This window comes from Nannospalax galili, unplaced genomic scaffold, assembly GCF_000622305.1.
Source record: "Nannospalax galili isolate Female #2095 unplaced genomic scaffold, S.galili_v1.0 scaffold31, whole genome shotgun sequence".
Classification (NCBI taxonomy): domain Eukaryota; kingdom Metazoa; phylum Chordata; class Mammalia; order Rodentia; family Spalacidae; genus Nannospalax; species Nannospalax galili.
In genome coordinates, this window is record NW_008332149.1 from 557,428 (window position 1) to 565,215 (window position 7,788).

Below are 7,788 nucleotides of genomic sequence, written 5' to 3' on the forward strand. Positions count from 1 at the left end.
AGCAGTTAAGAGCACTGACTGCTCTTGCAGAGGACCCAGGTTTGATTCCCAGCATCCACATGGTGGCTAACAACCATCCGTAACTCCAGTTCCAGGGGATCTGGTGCCCTCTTATGACCTCCACAGACATTGCACGACACAGGTGCACCCACCTACATGCAGGCATTGTACTCACACACATAAAATAATAAATTTTAAAAAAGAAAAGAAAAACCCACTTTAACTGTAAAAATGCTATCACTCAGTGGCAGAGTGCTTGCCTAGAAAGTGTAAGGCCATGGGTGCATGCACTGAGTGTGGTTTGTGTGTGTGCGTGTGTGCGTGTGTGCGTGTATGTGTGTGTATGTGTGTGTGTATGTATGTGTGTGTGTATGTATGTGTGTGTATGTGTGTATGTGTGTGTATGTATGTGTGTGTGCGTGTGTGCGTGTATGTGTGTGTATGTGTGTGTGTATGTGTGTGTATGTGTGTGTATGTATGTATGTGTGTGTGTATGTGTGTGTGTGTGTGTGTGTGTGTGCCATAGTGTACCTGTGGAGGTAATAGAACAACTTATAACAGTTGGTCCTGTCTTTTCAACACGTGAATTCTGGGAGTTGAACTCTAGTCACCAGGCTTGGTGGCAAGCTCCTTTGCATGCTGAGCTGAGCCACCTCACCTCACTGATATTCTGTTGTTGTTGCTGCTGTTGCCACAGTATAACAGCTTCAAATCACAAGAACCCCAAACTGACAGGATTATAAGAAAAAATAGATAAACCCAGTGTACTGACAACCTTACCACCTCTCTATCAACTCAATGGTTGTTAAACAAATAGAAAATCATTAATGATATAAACACAAAACCAGGACTGTCTGCTAACTTGATCTAATATACAATAATGAAAGTCTCTACCCAGTGTTCGAAAACACTTCATTTCCAATGCACACAGACCACTTCTTCTGGATCATGAAAAAAAAAATTTAATGGGCCAGGCATGGTATAATATGCCTATAATCCTGGCCTTCAGGAGGCTGAGGCAGGAGGATCACGAGTTTAAGACCATACTGAGCTATATAATGAGTTTCAGTCTAGGCTGAGTTACATAACAAAACCCTGTCTCCAAAAAAAGTGCCATAAATGCTAAAAGATTCATATTATACAAAGTACATTATCTGCCAAAATTATGTTTGAAATCAGTAACAAAGATATCTGAAAAAACTCCCTCAATTCTGGAAAACTAAATAACACTTTTAAGCATTTGTCTGTGCCTCATGGACCACCAAAAATACACAAAAGAAAATAAAAATATATTTTGCAATAAATAAAAATGAAACGTGCTTGGGCTGGAGAGATAGTGCAGTGGTTAAGAACACTGGTTGTTCTTGCAGAAGACCCAGGTTTGAATCCCAGCACCCACACAGCAGCTACTGTCCGTAACTCCAGTTCCCGGGGATCCAACAGTCTCTTCTGTCCTCCATGGGCATTGCACGACATGGAGGACATGGGTGCACTTTCCTACATGTAGGCAATACACACATACACATAAAAAATAAAAATCATAAGTAAAATATATTTTTTAAATGAAACATGCTGATGTTTGTGAGATATAGCCAAACCAGGACTTAGAAGAAATTCCATAGCATTGAAATGTTTATGTCAGGTAAGAATAAAGGTAAGAATAATTCTGCCTTCCTGGTGCTGAGATTACAAGCATGTGCCATCAGATGGGTTTTACATGGGTTCTAGGGATCAGACTCAGATTCTCATGGTTGAAAGGCAAGTACTTTACCTACTGAGTTATATACCAGTCCATGAATTGTGTTCTTACTACTGATTAGTTTTATATATAGTGGATACAACTCTTTTATCAAATATGTGATTTGGATGTATGTCCACTAAGCTGGTAGTTTGCCATTTCAGTGTCTTTCAAAGGACATTATTTTTTTTAAAAAAAAATTCATTTTTGCTATGTATGTGCATATGTGTGTCTGTATGAGCATACATGCATGGGGGAGGGGCTATCTGAGATGACCAGAAGAGGGCATTGGATCCTTCAGAGCTGGAGTTACAGGTGTTCATGAGTTGCCCTATATGGATGCTGGGATCCAAACTCTGATCAGCATGATAGAGCAGTAAGCACTCTTAACTGCTTCTAAGCACTGAGCCACCTCTCCACCCCATGAGCAGGCGTTCTTAATGTCAATGTAGCTCGATCGATGTATTAACCTTTGCTTTAATGCAGCAACATGTCATGTTGTACCAAGAAATATTTGCTGATCACAGATTTTCTCCTGGCTTCCTCTAGGTGTTCTGTGGTTTGGTGTTGGTCTTAGCTTTAACTGTTAACTTGACACAGCCTAGAGTCATTGGAGAGGAAACTGCAATTGAGAAACTGCATAGCTCAGATTGGTCTGTGGGCATGTCTGTGGGGGATCGTTCGGATTATTAATCGATGCACGAGGGCCTAATCCACAGTGGGTGGCACCATCCCTCGGCTGGTTGGCCTGGGACTGCGTCAGAACGCTAGCTGAGCCTGTAAGCGAGCCAGCAAGCAGCACCCTCCGCGGCTTCTGCTTCAGGGTCCTGCCTTGAGCTCTTGCCCCGACTTCCCTCAATGGTGGGCTGTGACCCGTAAGTGTAAGAAAAATCAGTCCTTTCTTCTTTTGAGTTACTTTTGCTCAGTGTTTTCTCACAGCAACAGGAGGGGAAAGTAGAATGTGTTTTACATTCGGTTGACGTTTCCATCTCCAGAGTAAGAGGTGTGATAAAGGCCATTGTGCTTAGCATACCCAATTATTCCAGAGTTATTTGTTCAAAGTTCTACCTTTTCCCTAATCTATTGTCTCAGTTGATCATATTGTGTGAGTCTGTATCTGGATCCTCTGTGGACTCATTGCTTTGTCTAGCTTGACCAATACCACCCAACACAGATTCTCTACCTCTGCTCCTTTTCAAAGTTATTTGAATAGTTTCACACTTGTGTGTGAATCTTAAAATTCTTGCATCAATTTCTACAAAAACAACTAGGATTTCAGTTACATTGAATGTATACATTAATTTGCATATATACTGAATCTTCTGATCTCTGGTTTCAATGATCATCTTGCTGGCCAGAAACAGGTGAATCCCTAGGCTCACTGACCAGCCCGTCTTACCTATCAGGGGATTTGCAGGTAAAAATGAGAGGCCTCATCTCAAAAATCATGGTAGATGGTTCCTGAGGAAAGATACCCAAGGCTGCCCTCTCACTGCCACATACACACGCATATGCAAGCACACCTGTACACATATGAACACAAACAAACAAACATACAGAGAACACAACCCAAGTGAAGGAAGTGTGAAAGGTTTAAAAGGTTTAGAAACACTGCTCATCAAAGCGTAAATATATTTAGATGAAAAATAAGGATAATGAAGTACAGGACATTCCACTGGTCACTGGGGTCATGCAATGAAATCTCTCTACTCGTCTCTTAGAAAGTTTGAATTTGATAAGACTGGCTAGACCTGTCGTCATCGGCAAGGATGCAGAGCCAACACATGCTGGTGGTGTGAACAAAGAATGGTAAAATTTGGGAAAGAGCTCGACAGTTTCTTTAAAAGATAAACATATACCCTCCTCCTGAACCACACAGTCCACTCCTAGGTCTACATCCAAGAGAAACATAAGCATGCATCCTCACAAAGCCTTGTATTTAAACAGCAATAGCCTTTATTCACAATAATAACATGGGAAAGATGGCAAGTGCTCATCATCACGTGAAAGCATCAACAAACTGTAGAATTGTGGTGTACTACATAACAGAACACTCAGCAATTAGAGGGCTTGAACTGCTGATACATACAATGTGAACGATTCTGCTACACAAATGAGCCAAAAGCCAGGCAAATAAGAGTGCGTGCTGTAGTTCCACATAAAGCATCAACAGAAGTGTGGTGTACTACATAACAGAACACTCAGCGTACTACATAACAGAACACTCAGCGTACTACATAACAGAACACTCAGCGTACTACATAACAGAACACTCAGCGTACTACATAACACATAACAGAGCACACTACATAACAGAACACTCAGCGTACTACATAACAGAACACTCAGCGTACTACATAACAGAACACTCAGCGTACTACATAACAGAACACTCAGCGTACTACATAACAGAACACTCAGCGTACTACATAACAGAACACTCAGCGTACTACATAACAGAACACTCAGCGTACTACATAACAGAACACTCAGCGTACTACATAACAGAACACTCAGCGTACTACATAACAGAACACTCAGCGTACTACATAACAGAACACTCAGCGTACTACATAACAGAACACTCAGCGTACTACATAACAGAACACTCAGCGTACTACATAACAGAACACTCAGCGTACTACATAACAGAACACTCAGCGTACTACATAACAGAACACTCAGCGTACTACATAACAGAACACTCAGCGTACTACATAACAGAACACTCAGCGTACTACATAACAGAACACTCAGCGTACTACATAACAGAACACTCAGCGTACTACATAACAGAACACTCAGCGTACTACATAACAGAACACTCAGCGTACTACATAACAGAACACTCAGCGTACTACATAACAGAACACTCAGCGTACTACATAACAGAACACTCAGCGTACTACATAACAGAACACTCAGCGTACTACATAACAGAACACTCAGCGTACTACATAACAGAACACTCAGCGTACTACATAACAGAACACTCAGCGTACTACATAACAGAACACTCAGCGTACTACATAACAGAACACTCAGCGTACTACATAACAGAACACTCAGCGTACTACATAACAGAACACTCAGCGTACTACATAACAGAACACTCAGCGTACTACATAACAGAACACTCAGCGTACTACATAACAGAACACTCAGCGTACTACATAACAGAACACTCAGCGTACTACATAACAGAACACTCAGCGTACTACATAACAGAACACTCAGCGTACTACATAACAGAACACTCAGCGTACTACATAACAGAACACTCAGCGTACTACATAACAGAACACTCAGCGTACTACATAACAGAACACTCAGCGTACTACATAACAGAACACTCAGCGTACTACATAACAGAACACTCAGCGTACTACATAACAGAACACTCAGCGTACTACATAACAGAACACTCAGCGTACTACATAACAGAACACTCAGCGTACTACATAACAGAACACTCAGCGTACTACATAACAGAACACTCAGCGTACTACATAACAGAACACTCAGCGTACTACATAACAGAACACTCAGCGTACTACATAACAGAACACTCAGCGTACTACATAACAGAACACTCAGCGTACTACATAACAGAACACTCAGCGTACTACATAACAGAACACTCAGCGTACTACATAACAGAACACTCAGCGTACTACATAATGACTCAGCAGGTAAGAGCACTGACTGCTCTTACAGAGGACCCAGGTTCAATTCCCAGCACCCACATGGCACCTAACAACCATTTGGAACTCCAGTTCCAGGAGATCCAACACCTTCGTCTCACCTCCATGGGCATTGCACAACACAATGTGTATAAGGGTGTCCTTACACGCATGCAGGCAATACACTCATATACATAAGATAAAAATAATTAAAAATAAATAAAAATAAATAAAAACAAAATTGGGAATTCTAGCTGGGCACAGGTCTTTAATTACAGCACTCAAGAGGCAGAAGCAGGCAGACCCTGTGGGTTTGAGGCTAGTCTATATAATGAGCTCCAGGTTAGCCAGAGCTACATAGTGAGACCCTGTTTCAAAAAAACATTTCTTTGATGTTTTAGTTTGTGTGTATTCAAATGTTTCAGTAAATCTAAATTGGGGGGGGGGGTCTTTTTGAGCCTGTAGCCCCAGCTGGCCTGGAATTCACTATGTAGATCGGGCTGGCCTTAAACTCACAGAGATCCGCCTGTCTCTGCTTCCCAAGTGCTGGGATTAAAGGCATGTGCCACCATGCCCAGCCTAAATATCTTGTTCAAAATGGGCACTATTTCTACTTTAGATATGGCAATTTTCTTTTCATCTCAATGCTCTATTAAGATCTTGGTGATTTCTTAGCCATTTCAACAGATTCAAGATGTATTAAATATAATAACCATGTCAGTTATCTTTTGTTGCTGTGACAAATAACAAAAAGAAAATAATTTTTAAAAAGGAAAGAGTCACTTAGGCTCACAGTTCAGAGATGCCAGTCTCCATTTGACCAGCTTCTTTGACCAGCTCCTTTCTTTCTGGGCTGCAGAAAGGCAGAATGTCACGGACGAAGGCAGAAGCACAGCAGAACTGCTCACCTCATCCTGCACGGGAAGCAGAAAGAGAGACAGAGGAAGAGGGGAAAGCTTCCTCCAACTAGACCTTACCTCTGAACGTCTCCACCACCTTCCAGTAATGTGATCGGATTGTGAATCCATCAGTGGTTAATTCACTCATTACTTGGTCACCTCAGTGGTGAGATTCACTCCCTGGGGACCTGGCCCTCAACACATAAGTCCCTGGCTGGTCCGGGGGGCTGTGTGTGTCACATTCTGACAAACCTTTTCCTTGCTTGGTTTTGTTGCCTCTATGGAAATTTTTGCTTTTTTGTAGTTAAATTTCTCAGTATTTTCTTTTCTCCTTTCATTAAATTGAAGCTTGGAAATACTTCCCAATTAAAATAAAATGTTATGTTTATGTATGCATATTCCTTTGTGTGTGTGTGTGTGTGTGTGTGTGTGTGTGTGCGTGTGTGTGTGTGTGTGTGTGTGTGTGTGTGTAAGCCACAAGTCAAGTTTGGGTATCGTTTCTCAGGAACTGTCATGTTTTTTTTTTAATTTTTTAATTCAATATTTATTTAGCTCATAGATTTAACTGATTGTTATATTGTTTTTAACCTAATGAGATTGGACAGAAATCTAAAATTATCACTAGAACCTGACTGTGTCCCCAGGGGCATTGAACATACCTCACTGGGAGTAGGCTAGCTAGGTTTGGCTTTCCACATTCGCCAGAACCCCAAGTCCATGGCTTTTAGCTAGGGCTTAGTATCACAGGACATGGGATACACATGCCTAGGGATCAGTCAACTTCCTCCCTATTTTAATTATAAACAAGATCTTGCATCTTGACCAAAATCAAGTTTCTATCTCCCATCTGTAGTGATTGTCTCTCAGTACCTGATTTTCCCACAGAGGCTTTGTGCCCTCTTGGGCCACTGTTACACATACCTCAGGCACCTCTGGGGATGCCTCCTTAATCCTTCTCCAGAGCACAGGTTAATAAACATTTTTTATATTTCTTTTTTCAGTATTGCTGATTAAACCTTGAGCCTTGTACATGCTAGGCAAGTGTTCTACCACTGAGCCACATCCCCAAGCCCAGTGAACTGTCCAGATGATATTTCACTCTGTTGTAGCTACTCAGCTCTGCTCCTGTAGCATAAAAAGCACTGTGAAGATGAAAGAAAGACAGTTTCTGTTGAAAACTAAATAGATGGCTGGATTTGTCAACTCCCAACCTTGATACAACCAACCTATATACTAAGAATGGTTTTTATACTTTCTTTTTTTTTCCTGGTCAATCATACTTTATTTTTTTTATTTAATAACCACATATTAGAAGAAGCATTTCATTACAGCTTTAACATATTCAATAACAATTTCCAAAGCAAGGATACATCTCTTTCAAAAGTGGCTGTAAATTTTTAGGTTCACAGTTGAATTAATACAGTTATACAATATTGAACTCAGTATAAATCCTATAAGACATAAAATT